The sequence below is a fragment of the Furipterus horrens genome, unplaced genomic scaffold (genome assembly GCF_987537825.1).
Source record: "Furipterus horrens unplaced genomic scaffold, mFurHor1.1.pri manual_scaffold_1, whole genome shotgun sequence".
Lineage (NCBI taxonomy): Eukaryota > Metazoa > Chordata > Mammalia > Chiroptera > Furipteridae > Furipterus > Furipterus horrens.
Window position 1 is genome coordinate 69,857,089 of NW_028327171.1, and position 15,765 is coordinate 69,872,853.

Consider the following 15,765-nt stretch of genomic DNA (forward strand, 5'->3'; position numbering starts at 1 on the left):
CTGAGCATGCTATCAAGTATTGTATATTGCTCAAGGGACATTCCTATGAGAACTTGGCATTGCTATTCTCCAAGTGTCAAATGCATCATTGTGGCTGTGTTATAGAACATCATTATTTGGGATGTTTTTCACAAATTTCAGCTATAATGAATATATGTAATTTTGCTTCTTGAAGCAAAAATAGAGGGCTGCTTTCTTATGATTAAAAAGGATTATAATTTATTGTAAAAATAAAGTATCATCAAGGGCTGTGTGCCCTTGTTTCAGAAAGCCTTAAAAGCCCAGCTTAAATATTTATATAAATGGTTGATGAACTGTACAAAAACATTCTGAACACTGGGAAAATCTGAAGCTATTCAGAATTTGCAAATATAGATGTCTATGCTTCCTATTGTGCAGATGGGTTTTTCCCTAATGATCCTGGAATGAGTCTAAACTATTCTGCCTTATACACACACATATGGATTCAGCCTATGGCAATCGTTTCGTTATCAAGAACAAGTGTCAAAATACTGGCATTAAATCAAAAAAATGGAGAGAACAAAGTTAAAATTTTAACCACTTGGACAGAGAATGCCAGACTGGCTACATAGGTATTACATGTGTGTAGAAGTAATTATTTAAACAGAGAGTCAATGGCTAATTTTTATATAACCCAAGACATTTTTACTTAAACATTATATATGTGGAGTGTGAAGTGTATACATGTATATCACATATATGTGTCCATATACATATATATTTCCACTGTAGAATATGTACATATTTATTACATTTGTATATATTTATGTAATTATTATATTTATTGAGTGAAAATTATATTTCAATTCTACCTCCATCTAATCTACACATACACAAAAAATAATAATTTTACTCTTTTTTATCTTTATTTCTTGATGTCTTTCATATTTACACAAGTAACAAAAGATAAATGCCCCAATCTTCCTTAGTACGTAAGAAGTATAATAGCAAACTATCATACCCTTCTGCACCTTGCTTTCTTTAATCCAATTATTGTATATAAACTAATACATATATTCTTCATTATTTTTACAGGTATGTAAATTATGATAATTCATAATTTTTCCGCTATCTCCTTGTTGGTAGACAATAATATACTAAATATTACTTCAACATGTTATTTCCTCAGAACGGAAGTAGACTGCTGGTTAACCTAGGCAACCTATAGCATAATTTTATACATAGAAAATCCTGAAGACTCCACCAAACAAAACAAAACAAAAATACTATTCAATATACTAAAAAACAAACAACAAAAAAATTGCAGGATACAAAATCAATATACAAAAACAGGAAGAATTTTTTTATACTAACAATGAATTATCTGAAAAAAGTAAAGAAGGCAATCTCACAATAGCATAAAGAACAATAAAATACTTAGAAATAAATTTAGCCATTGAAGTGAAAAAACTCTTCACTCAAAACTGTAAGACACTGTTAAAAGAAATTGGAGATATAAACAAATGGATATTCTATATTTATGAAGTTAAGTAACTAACACTGTTAAAATGTCCATATTACCCAAAGCCATCTATAGAATCAGTGCAATCCCTGTTAAGATTCCAATGTCATTTTTTACAGAAAAAGAAATCCTAAAATTTGTATGGAACCACAAAAGACCTGAATCAGCTCAACCAGTCTTGCGAAAGAGGAATAAAACTGGAGACATCACAATTCCTGATTTCAAACTATATTACAAAGCTGTAGTAGTCAAAATAGAGCAATACTGCCATAAAACCAGACACAAAGAACAATGGAACAAAATCGAAATTCAAAAATAAACCCACACATATATAGTCAACTACTATTTGACAAGCAAGCCAGGAATACTTAATGGAGAAAATACATTTCCTTAAGTAAACGGTGCTGGGAAAATTGGGACAGTCACATGCAAAAGAACAAAACTATACCATTCACGCTACTCGAAAAAGAAATTAACTCTAACTCATTAAAGATTTAAATATAAGACCTAAAACCATAAAACTTCTAGATGAGAACACAGGGAAAAAGCTCCTTGGTGTAGATCTTGGCAGTATTTTTTTATTATTATTATGATAGCTAAAGCACAAACAAGAAAAAAAAAGTGGGACTATGTAAAACTAAAAAGCTTCTGCACATTAAATAAATGATCAACAAAATAAAAAGGCAAACTATGAACTGGGAGAAAATATTTGGAAAGCACACATCTGATGAAGGGTTAATAACCAAAATATACGAGGAACACATACAGCTCAATAACAAAGAAACAAACAATTCAATTTAAAAATGGGCAAAGAACCCTGATTGATGTGGTTCAGTGGATTGAGCGCTGGCCTGTAAACTGAAATTTCATTGGTTTGATTCCTGGTCAGGGCACATGCCTGGGTTGTGGGCCAGTTCCCCAGTTGGAGCTGTGTAAGAAGCATCTGATCAATGTTTCTCTGGTGCATCAATGTTTCTCTTGAATGCCATCAGGACACTCCCTTTCTCATCTCTACTGCTCTCTTCTTTAACTTTAGACCAGCTTCCTCTAACTAGAATGGAAACATGACTTTCACCAGTTTTTATGCTTCAGACTTTGTAGTTTAAATAACCTGTATGTAGAATAACATACTCTAGCTCCAAGTTTAGAAATTTCATAGAAAGAATTTATTGCCCATTATAGGACTAATGCCCACCACTCTCTTTGGGCAGAAAACTATGCCTCAGGAGAGGTAGTGAGCATCTAACTGGCTATAGAACAGGTAATATAATACTAAAACTTGTACTCCACATGATCATCATGTGACTGAGAGGGAGGTAGATCCTAGAAAAGAGGTCACAATATCAGAAAGTTCAACAATTAAAAGAAAATTTGAAAACTCAAAATTAATCCATTTCACTTAACCCATTTAAGGACTTTTTCTCTAGAAAATTCCTGACAAATAGTTCCCCAGCTATGTCTGAATAATTCTTGTGATAAAGAATTTGCTATTTTATAATCATTTCTTGTAGAATGGAAGCAAGCATACTTGAGTCTCAATCTTGAGTCTACCTTATGTTCCATATTTGACATTTTATTGTACAAGAGCTTAACCTATGTAACCTCAGTTTCCTCATTATTGCATGGGTTTACTGCATCTTCCTCCTAGAAGTACTATAAGGATCAATTATAGTAGTATGGCAGAGTACCTAGACCCTATATGTACAAAGCTTCTAAATATGTTAGTTCCTATCCTGTCAGAAAGTGTTCTCATGTTCTGAAACAAATTACCTGATCTTTTCTCCACTCTCTTCTTTCTGTTGTGGTGATCTATGCAAACTACTCAAATGTCTCTTTTACATAAATATGCATATACTTCAGAGGTTTGAAGATAATTAATATGCTCTATTTAAATATACTTGATACATTTTAACCTAATGCAGAATTTTATCTGCATATACAATTTGTCTTACCATATGCAACTTCTTATTTCAGTCTGTCAAATTTTAACTATGAAGTTTGCTATACAGAATACTGTCAATCTCAGCTTCAGGTATTTGATAACCATAGCTTCTAAATCTTTATTTCATTCACTATTGATAAATATTTAAAAGTGTAAGACCAGAACAAACTCTTATCTCATTATAAAAATTTATCAAGGTTGACATCAATCAACATATTTTGGAAAATATACTTAAAAACCTACAAATTTACCTGTGTGCTTTATATTCTAACACACCTCTTTTCATTTTGTCCAAAAGTTGTAATAAAAATTTTATCAGTGGTTTTCTGCACGTGAGATTTACAGGAGGGCAAATTCAATGTCAGTAAAGCTAACTGTGTAAACTTAGGAAAGTCCCTTACCATTCTCAGGGATTCAGTCGAAAGATTAATACAGTATTATTTGCCTAACAATCAGAATTGTGTTGAATATCACACATATAATAATGTAGATGAAAGTACTTCTTATCAAGAACTAAAAGAAAGATAAAGCAGTATTGTTATCATGCTAATGCCATTATCTTGTATGAAACAACTACCAATAAAGGTAAATAAGTTTCCTTTTGCCATAAACAGTACTCACTGAATTCATGTTGTATCCTAGTAATAACTCCTCTCTTGTCTATCTCTTCCTGCAACCTAATTCCTTCTGAATTTTGTAGAAAAATGGTAATATTAAATACTAAATGATAATATTGCTTCCTTAGAAACTGTGCTATAAATAATACTTAGGTTCACAGATTAGTCGTCAGAGGCCTACTTATCTATAATGTAGGTGTTTTTACCTTTGATATATATTAAAATCCCCTGAAGGGCTTTAAAAAGATTCTAATGATTAAGCAATTGAATGCAAACCAGTTGAATCCTAACATCTATGGAGATCATTTTTAAAGCTCTCAAGATTACTTCCTCTCTGCAAACTGACTAGAGAACTATTGACACCATCATTTCTTAGATTTCTAATGCTTGCATGGTGGGAAGGACATTCTTCACAAACTAAGGTAAATTGTTTTTATAGGAAAAAAAATCTATCTTTTACTTTCAGCCACCTTTTTTTCTAACTTTTCTCCCCCTTTCCTTGGTGGTACTCTTCAGGTAACCAGTTTTTTTGGCTCTTCATAGCATGGTATTTTCTATTTCTACGAGTAATGAGTTTTCAGCAAAAACTTGTATTCTTTCTCCTCTATATTTAAAGTTATCGTTCCTTCTGTTGGGTAACAACCCTAGCTGTGAGCTTTGTAGGTATAATCTGACAGTCACCTGGGAAGGAGGAGGGCAGAGAGAGACCAAAGAAAAAGACCACTCCAGATCGGTAAATGGCAGGTTTAATAAGCAAGTGAACTTACTCATGAGGCATGTTTTGGTGGCCACAAAGAAAACAGTTTTCCACATCCACCTGCCCAATTTTAAAAGTTTATCTAGAGGTCTTGACCAGATTCAGTCATGGACACAGGGGTCCTTAACTGGGTTTAGTCACATACCCAGGCCAGATGGTCTCATCACCATATGACAACATCAAGACTGCGTCCTCAGGCAGCTTTTAGCACGGAGGTAGTAATAAATGGAGTACACATTCCAAGCACAGGGGAGAGGGTGGGGAGCCTCTAATCTTCTCTGCCCTAGCAATCATGCCAAAACATCTGTCAGATAGTATTTATGACCTTCCCCAACAATGCCTCAAACGCCAACATTTGTGCTTCTGAAAGTTTTTTGTTAGTGAATTTGTTGTTACCTACTCCATGTGTCATTTAAGGTAAGGAGTTTGGGTCAGGCTCTAATCACCATATCATTAAGCACACCATTCAGCTAACCTGTCATGTTTTTCATCACAGCTTTTTCTATAAAAGGAAGGTAAACATTGATTTACATACTTATACAAGATTCTTATCTCATTGCAGAAGAGTAATGATTTCCAGCCTTAGGCAAGGATATTACAGCACTACTAATGGCTGGCTACTTAAAGCATGGTCTGTAGACCAACACCATCAGCATCACTTGGGCGTGTGTTAGAATTATAAAATCTTCAACTGCCTTTGAGTCAGAACTTGAATTTCAATAAGATTCCCAAGAGATTCATATGTATAAAAAATTTTAGGAGCAGTTATGTACAGTATACCTTAGACACAAAAGATATGTATTGCTGGTTGATATGCTGAAAGAGGGATTATATTTCTCAAATCAAATAAAGTGATAGCATAATATTAAAAAGTATGAACAGATTACTATTTTAATACATGAAGAATCCCAACTTGTCTACATATTTACCTTGGGATATTAAGCTAGTAAATTAATAACCAGAAACATCATTTTCTTGTCTTATGAAATAAAGTTAATAATACTTACATTACAGAGATTTCATGAGAATTTAGTTCTACTATATATAAAGCAGCTTGTACAGATCCCAGACATAATAAAGGCTAAATCTACAGTTTCTAATAATATTGGAAAGCAATGTTTGGAAGACAGGCACTGTGCTAGGGTGGTCATTTGATTTTTAATACTAGGGTTATTATGTCACCTAAAAACAGGAAGGTGATGATCAGGAGGTGTGCATTCTAGTTCTTGTTTGCATTTAAGCAGCAGGCTGATGTATGTCCATGGAGCTAACTTTTAAGTGCCTTAAAAAAAAGAGTATATAAACTCTCATTTATAAAAAGAGTTTAAAGCAAATTAAATTTATTAATTTATTTCTAGTATTTGAAATTGAATTTATTGAGGTAGCATTGATTAATAAAATTGTATATGATTCAGATACACAATTCTATAATATATTATTTGTATATTGTATTGTCTTTACTACCCTAAGTCAAGTCTCCTTCCATTGCCGTTTAGCTTCGTTTACCCTCTTTTTTCTCCCCCTACACTCCTTTCCTTCTCATAACCACCATATTGTTGTCTGTATCTATGAGGTTGTTTTTTTTTATTGTTTAATTTCTTCACCATTTTTACCCAGCCCCCCAAACCTATTTCCTCTGACATCTCTCAATCTGTTCTCTGTATCCATGAATCTGTATCTATTTTGTTTGTTAGTTTATTGTGTTTATTAGTTTCACATATAAGTGAAATACTATGATAGTTGTATTTCTCCAACTGGCTTATTTCATTTAGCATAATACTCTTCAGATCCATCCGTGCAGTTGCAAAGGGTAATATTTCTTCCCTTTTTATGGCTGAGTAATATTCCATTGTGTAAATGTACCACAGCTTTTATTTCTTGATGGGCTTTGGGCTATTTCCAGATATTGGCTATTATAAATAACTCTGAAATAATCATAAGGGTGAATATATTCTTTAGAATCAGTGTTTCAGGTTTATTCAAATATATTCCCAGAATTGGAAGCACTGAGTCATAAAGCAGTTTCATTTTTAATTTTTTGAAGTAACTCCATATTTCTTTCCACAGTGGCTACACCAATCTGCAACTCCCCAATAGTGCATGAGGCTCCCCTTTCCTCCACATTCTTGCCAACATTTGTTGTTAGTAGATTTATTGATGATAGCCATTATAATATGTGTGAGGTGATATCTCACTGTGGTTTTAATTTTTTATTTCTCTGCTGATTAGTGGCATTGAACATCTTTTCATATGGCTATTGGCCATCTGTATGTTTTCTTTGGAGAAATGTCTATTCAACTCTTTTGCACATTTTTTAATTAGATTTCTTTTATTTTTTTGGTGTTGAGTTTTATAAGTTCTTTATAAATTTTAGGTAGTAACCTTTTAGCAGATGTATCTGTCCTTGGTGAATATGTTCAATGAGTTCTCTGTTCATTTTTTAGGTAATTTCCTTTGCTATGCAAAAATATGTTAGTTTTAAATTCAGGAACAAAACAGGGATGTCCACTTTCTCTACCATTATTCAACGTATTACTGAAGTCTTAGTCACAGCAATCAGACAAGAAGAAAAAATAAAAGGCATCCAAATTGGAAAAGAAGTAAATTGTTAGTATTTGCAAATGACATGAGATTGTACCTATACAGAGAACCTTAAAGAATTTGCAAAAAAAAAAAAAAAAAAAAAAAACCCTACTAGAATTGATGAATGATTCAATAAAGTAACAGTTTACAAAATAAATATCCAGAAATCAGTTTCATTTTATACACCAATAATGAACTATCAAAAAGGGTAACTAAGAAAACAATCTCATTAACAATTGCTTCAAAAACAAAAATAAAATGCTGTGAACTAAACTTAACAAAGAAAGCAAAAGGCCTGTGCCCCCAAAATTCTAAGACACTGAATAAAAAACTGAAGGAGATACAAATAAGTGAAAGCATATACTGTATTCATGGATACAAAGAATTGATATTAAAATGTTCATACTACTATCTAAAGCAATGTACAGATTTCATGCAATTTCTATCAAGATACTCATGCATATTTTACTAAACTAGAACAAATATTTTAAAAACATATATTAAACCATGAAAGACCTTGAATAGTCACAGCAATCTTGAGAAAAAATAACAAAGTTAAAGAAATCATGCTATTTGATACCAAACTATACTACAATGTCATAGTACCCAAAATGGCATGGTATTGGCATAAAAACAAATATAGATCAATGGAACAAAATAGAGAGCCTAGAAATAAACTCACACCTTTATGATCAGTTAATATTTGATAAAGGAGGCAAGAGCATACAATGGGATATAGTCTGTTCAATAATTGATGTGGAAAAATTTAAACAGATACAAGAAAAAAAAAAGAAAACAACATAAACTAAAAAACCAGAACTACACCACCTTCTTACACCAAATTAGCAACTACTGAACTATTTTTCCTGAGGGAAATTCAGGGTTATTCCCGAAAGTCTCTGGTCTCAATTTTTGTCAACTAGTCAATACATAACCTGGTCTCAGAGACCTCTCATTTAATGTACATTGTTTCATTAACATTGAACTCATGAACAACAGCACATTACCCATGCCTAAAAGAAACTTATTTAAGACACATTTTCTTCCCAATATATCACAGTATATTTGTGCTTTGGAACAAATATACAGCTCTTAAGCATTATACTTGAGGAGCATTTTAATCACCAACAAAAACACAAAAATTTGAAAAAACATATTAGTAAGTAAACCCCCAAAATGATACTTGTTTATACAGTGAGAGCAGAAACAAGAGGCACGGCATCACCTTGTTCAATCTCAGCTGATAATATGTACATTTGTCAATTTAAAGTTTTCACACATCCATGAATGGTTCTGAAAGTGCCTCAAGTGTTGATTTTGGAGTTACAAAATAAATTGTAAGGAGGTAGATTTACAAATACAGAATCTGTGATTAATGAAAATTGACTCTATAATTATTTTAGAGAATCACTCTCTTCTTTCTTTACATTTTCTGTGATAATTTATTTTAACACCCTCTACTTTTCCCCTATTAATTTTGTCAACTTTGTCCCCTTACCCACTATTATGCTTTCCTATGTCCCATTTCACTATTTTTAATATCTAGGTCTAAGGCTACATTTCCTATTGTTCACCATAGAATTCTACACAGATAGTCTATTAACATTTTCATTTTGACTAATCACTTTCTTTTTAAGAGTTGCAATTTCTCCTACATTCACAATTCATTTTAATGACATTGTGACAGTTAATTTTATGTATCAACTTGACTAAACCATTTGGTCTCAGTGTGTCTCTGGAGTATTACTGAATGAGATTAACATTTGAATCAATAAACTGAGTCAACAGTTGCCCTCCTTAATGTGAGAGTCCCCATCCAATTAATTTAAGATGAATTAAATAAAAAGACTGAATTAAGAGGAAACTTTGTTTGCCTGACTTAGGTGGAACATCAGTCTTCTCCTGTCCTTAGGCTGGAATTACACCATCAACTCTCTTGGTTCTCAGGCCTTCAGATTTAGACTGAAACTACACCACTAGCTTTCCTGGGTCTCTAGCTTATTGACTCTACATATTGAAACTGCTCAGCCTCTAAGATAATTTCTTAAAATATATCTGTTCATCTGTGTATTTATCTATATATCATCATTATCTATCATCTATCTCTATATCCATCCATATATATATATATATCCATACATATATATATATACATATATATATATATATATCTTTATCTGTCAATATCTCCTACTGTTTCTGTGTCAGTGAGGACCTTGACTAATAAAGGCATGATTGTCCTTAAAATCACCTAATTTTAGATTTATCTTTGATCATTCTCTTGTTCCTCTCACACACAATGAAGTTTGTCAAGGCTTCTCATTTGTCTTTTCCATTAAACATCCCTTGATTATTATCATAATACTTCAACTAGTCTCTCTTGGTTAGATATCCTAAACAAGGTGTAACAGTATAAATATTATTTAAAAATAGAAGCCTACATAATAATGATTTGTGGATGTGTCCTAATGGTACTAAATGTAAGAAAGTTGTACATTAAATGGTATATACAACAATTTTATAGAAGTTCAAATAGCAGGAGACCAAAGAAAGCAAGAAAAATAAGGTAAGTCCCCATTGTAAATGTAGAGGTTAAGTTAGATATTTAAAGTTGTATAATATTTAAATACCAGAACAGGATAAGAAAATGACACTTTTGCTAATGAGATTATAAGCATAGATCCAGAGTCAGGATAATATTCACACAGGGAGTAACCTGCAAGAGAGAAGTGGAGGATTTGTTTTGAATACCAATTGGTGTTAATTTGTTAAGAGTAGAAATGTCCAGTTTATAATTTTGTATTGAACCCAAACAGTAGGATTGATATGACAAAATTGGTGGTGGTATGTTAGACCTGGTTATCTAATAAAAGCACTGTTTGCTAGCATTCTGGCAGGAGTATAGAAAATTGCTTGGAGGAAAGAAAAATGTGAAAAAGAGCTTGCAAGGAGCTAGTTAAAAGCCTGTTGAACTGAGACTCAAGTGATGAGATCCAGATTATTAGCAGCAGAAAGTTGGTAAAGGAGGAAGGCTGACTAAAGAGTGATCTATAATTTTATCATAACTGCTTCCAGATGGCATCCATTACAACAAAGTTTAAAAAAAGACCAGAAACTACCTCAAAACAGTAGTTCTCAACTGGCACTGCACATGCCTTCAAAGGTGGATTCTGAAAATATCTGAGGGAGGTTTTTTTTCATGGCACAATGAATGAATGGTTAGCTGCACTGATATTTAGTGCACTCAAGCAAGAATCCTAATTTCCCCTCATTGCAAGGTGGTCACATACAACAGAGAGACATAACACCCAAATAACAATAGTGGTCCAGTTGAAAAGCACTGACTAGAAGTGTTCTGAATTCAAACACTTCTGTGGACCAGGAAAACTCTGGAAATTAGAATATACTATTACCCTCTCTCTTAGGATCCAACAGCCTTTCTATGAAAATGTTAACAATTACAATTCCAGCACAATGTTTTTCAGGTGATAGTACATATAACTCAGTGATATTTGGGAATGTGAACTATTATAGTGAGAGATGGCTACAAAGGAAATTATCTAAACGAAACAGGGAATATTTGGCCATAAGAATTTGAGGTAGTTTTATTGGCCACATAGCATCATAAATCAATTAACTTCATATTCCATGTCCAAGCTATAGCCTGCTTCTGAATCACCATGTAGGTTTGTTAATGCATACAATATTAGAGTTTCTGATTCTATAGTAAGCCCAGTGTGGGGTTGAGAATTTTCATTTCTAACAAGTTTCAAGGTTGTGCTGAGTACTATTTGTATAAGGGCGGGGGGGGGGGCTGGGTACAGAAAACAAAAACAAAGGACAACCTCTAGACATTCTCTCTTTGCCTTTGTTACAGGATTAGACAGAAGAAGGGTGACACTGAGAAGAGTCTGGTAAAACATTGCAATACGCTGGCCTATAAAATCTTTTGAAGCTTTTTTTGTCTTTGACATAGACTGTGACGTTATGTGATTTATGAGTATTAAGTGGCCAAGAAAATCACCTTAAATACTTACAGCCAAATTTTTTCTGTTTTCTTTAAATAATCCCATTGTGGTCATGTATTATTATAATAGTCAGAAATCTCTAATATTGTATATGCTGAGAGAGAGAAATTTTGAAATCTTAGTGGCTCATGTTTATTTCTCACTTCTTTGGACATAAACAAAGACCATTCAAATGAGAATAAGCAAAACTACTCCTTGAGAATGTCTTATAGCAAAGAAGACAGGCACTATTATCCGTGTTTACTTAAAGGCAAAGGAGGAAGCTGAAGGAGGCTAACTTGGAGTGCAGCATCCTATGTGCCTGGTTAGGGAGGCATGTCTGGGTTCCTCTGATTGCCCCTAATTGGAAATGGGGGGGGGAATTTGGGGAATCTCTCAGTTATGAATCAATTCCTGGCTATTGGGGCTGATTGCCACAGAGGTAGCGGTTTAGTTTCTTGAACTCACTGCTGCAGATTGTGGGTCAGAGTGGTGTTTTCATAGATGGTCTGACTACAGTTCAGTTGTATATTGTCTTTTATTTTCATTACCTGTCAGCAGCTACAGGTCTAGGTCTAGTGCTGTAGCTCTATCCCAAGTTGTAGGTAGTTTTGGTCTCCTTCTTCTCTCTTAGTCCCAAGCTGAATGACATGTCTTTCTCATGACAGAAGGCACAGAAGCAGAGGACTGTTGAAAACTAACAGAGTCTCTCAAACCTTATGATTAGGTCATAGGTCATGGATATTCACTATGCTATTGACCAAAGCAAGTTGCACAACCAAAACCAAATGAAAGTAGGGAAAAAATAATTTTCAACATTATTATCATCTATCAGAACCACAGAAAATGTCATGACTACAAAAGGAAAGGGGAAATGGAGCAGAACAATGGGTTACTAGTGCATGCAGATAAAAATATTAGTGAAAACTGATTCTAAGGGATCTATTATTTCTACCATAATCCTAGATTATAGGTTACTCATGAAAGTTAGTATTTAATTATTGTAGCGTTGGTTACATATACTTATGTGTATTTATGCATAATTTTAGAAATTTGAAAACTAATAGAGAAAGTGAAATTATTCCAATGTGCTAAAATTTTTTATGTATTCATTTTATTTTTTTCACATTATCATGACAACTTGTACTTCTCTGGCACTGCTTTTTCTGTAAAAATAAAATAATTTGTTAAAAATATTTTAAACAGCTAGTGGAGGGGGGAATGTTAGAGGATGGAGAGAAAGAGCAAAAAGGAAAAAGGACTCATGCACATGGACAGCAGTGTGGTGATTGCTGGGAAGAGGGGAGTATAAGGAGACTAAATGGTAATGGAAAAAATATAATAAATGTTAAATAAAAATATTTTAAACATATATTTGCAATATTTTTTTGTATCTCTAGCAGAATAAGTCCAAGGCTTATATTTAATTAATGATTGTAAACTTCTGTTATGGCCTTTATGCAAGCAAAGACTTGAGTTAATTTTTTTTTAATTTTGTCATTTATAGTATGAATTTAATACCCTGGGCAAGTCGCTCCAGTACAATTCTTAACACTTTCAAAAATTTCTCTTAACTGTTTTTTAAGTCCCTTAAGGCAGCTTTATGTTATCCAATTTATTTAATTTTATTTTTTAATTTTTTTTTAGTATCTCACAATTGGCATAGGCCTCACATATATAAGGAGCTCAATAAATATTTGTTGAATAAATAAATAAATTCATGAATATTATCTAAACCCTTAGGTTAATGGAGGAAGAAAGTGGGGTTGAAAATAGTTAAAAGATCTGGCCTTGCTACATTATCTCCAATAAGAGAAGCAAGACCTGGCCTTACAGTTCAGGATTATTACTACCACAGTGAACTATCTCTAGAATGAATGTTACTATAAGTCAAGTGATAAACATACTTAGATATAGAAGTCTACAAGAATATAAAATCAGTGAAAGATCTAGTTTCACTCGTAGTTTATATAATATGTAATAATCTTGAAAATGTTCTTTCCTGTACTGATTGAAACTTCTCTTTTATTTGAAAACTGGGGGGAATATCAACCAGCTGAAAAGTAAGATGATTATTCAGGTATTTTTAAGTTTCAAGTCCACAATTCTATACCTTGTGATACTAGGATTGAGACTCTACAAATGTACATTTCTCCTTTGCTAGAGAGTTCCTTGTTAGATTTTACAAATATGGGGAACTAAAGGAAACTAGACATCTTGTGGAGGATATAACAATTTGCTTCTCCATGCTTTGCTTCCTTTTTCTATTAGCATTGTGTCAGCAAAGATTCTTCACCTTGATAGCAGCGGGTGGTGTAATAGTAATTGAATTCAGTTTTCCATTTGCTTCCTGTTTTAGCCAGAATCCTCCAAACAAATAGAACCAATAGAATATGTGAAATATATATATGAAAATTTATTATTGGAATTGGATCACATGATCATATGGAGGTGAAGAAGTCCCACAATCAACCCTCTGCAAGCTGGAGAACTAAGAAGGCTGGTGATATAATTCTGTCCAAATATGAAGGTTTGTGAATCTGGGGGCCAGTGGTCTAAGTGCCAGTCCAAAGCAGAAGGCCTAAGAACTGGTGGACTACTAGAGTAAGAATCAAAGTCTAAGAGCCTGAGAACCAAGAAGGCTGATGTCCAAGGGCAGGAGAAGATAGGAAGAGAATTTACCTTTCCTTTGACTATTTGTTTTATTTGGGCACTCAATGGATCAGATGATGCTCACCCATATTGGTAAGAGTAGATCTTCTTTATTCAGTCTACTGATTGAAATGCTAATCCCTTATAAAACATCCTCACAGACACACCCACAAATAATGTTTTACCAGTTGTCTGGATATTTCTTAAACCACTCAAGCAGACACATAAAATTAACCAACCTTATCACACAGCCTCAGAGATGCTACTGCCAGCTAGTTTTTTTGAAAGTCTGAGCTGTATCTGCAGAGAGCTCCACTTCCCCATCTCTAGATTCTAACTACCCCAACCTCTTCTTCTTTGTCTGTAAGCTTTCACAATAGTAGCTACTTTTTGTAATTAATACCTCTGCGTTACTCAAAAGAGATATCTCTTCTTTTCCCTCTTTTTGACCTTTCAGTTTACCAATAGCCACTTATAGATTTCTTTATTGGATTTTTCTGTGAAAATAATAAGTAGTTCAGATTTTCTTATTGGACCCAGGATGATAACAAAAGAGATTTAAATCAACAACAAACAATGGGTGCTGGTGAGGATATGGAGAAAAGGGAACCAGCCACTGTGGAAAGCAGTATGGAGATACCTCAAAGAACTAAAAATGGATATACATTTTGACCCAGCAATCCCACTTCTGGGAATATATGTGAAATACTACTCAGCTGTAAAAAAAAGAATAATTTACCCTTTGTGACAACATAGATGGACCTGGAAAATATTATGTTAAGTGAAATAAGAGAAAGACAGACACCATATGTGGAATTTAATGAACAAACTGAACTAATAAGCAAAATAAACTCATAGAGAGGAGGATGACAGCTTTCAGGGAGAGGTTAAGGGGTGGATGAATTGAATAAGAAAAGGAAAAACAACTCATGGACATCTTAAACTGGGTGGTGATTGAGGAGGAAGAGGGGTATAAGAGAAATAAATTGTAATGGAAAAATACAATAAAAAATTATTGTTGAAGAGAGAAAAACAGATGATATTTTAGATTTCATTAATCTAATTATATTCCTTGTATACTTAGTTAAGGCAAACTTCAAGTAGGAAATAGGAGTTTACTAAAGGTTTGTATGAGAAAGCAAAATAAGTAATGCCAGAATGAGAAGAAATGCAGGTGAAAGAAAGCCCTAGAATTCTGTTCTCAGACTGTTTTATGGTAGCATAAAGGCACTGGTTATCCAAAACATGACACAAATAAGCTATTTTTATTTTCCCAATTTTTTATTGGGAGAAGCCTATGTAAGCATAACGTAATATGAAAACTTAAATTGTATTAAACATAGAATACTAGTAAGTTATAGATAAAAACTTTACTTTTAAATTAATGTGTAGATTTAAAAATCTGTAAAGTAGGTAAGAACAACAAAAATCCCTCACATACATGATCACCAACTGCCTTCCTATGTACCCACCCATAATGTTGCCACATTGCTTTAGCCATATTGCCAAAATCTTCACTATTTTTATATCTTTTACAGTTTGCTTTATGCTATTTTTTAATGAAGTACTCTTTCTACATTTGTCCACCAGTACAACTCCTACACATTTACTAAGGCTCAGCTAAAAGCCAATTCGAAATGTCACCATCTTACAGGAGTCTCTTTAAACCCCAGTCAATGTTTCAGCTTCCTTTGCTGGACTCCCAGGGGCCTTATTAACACCTT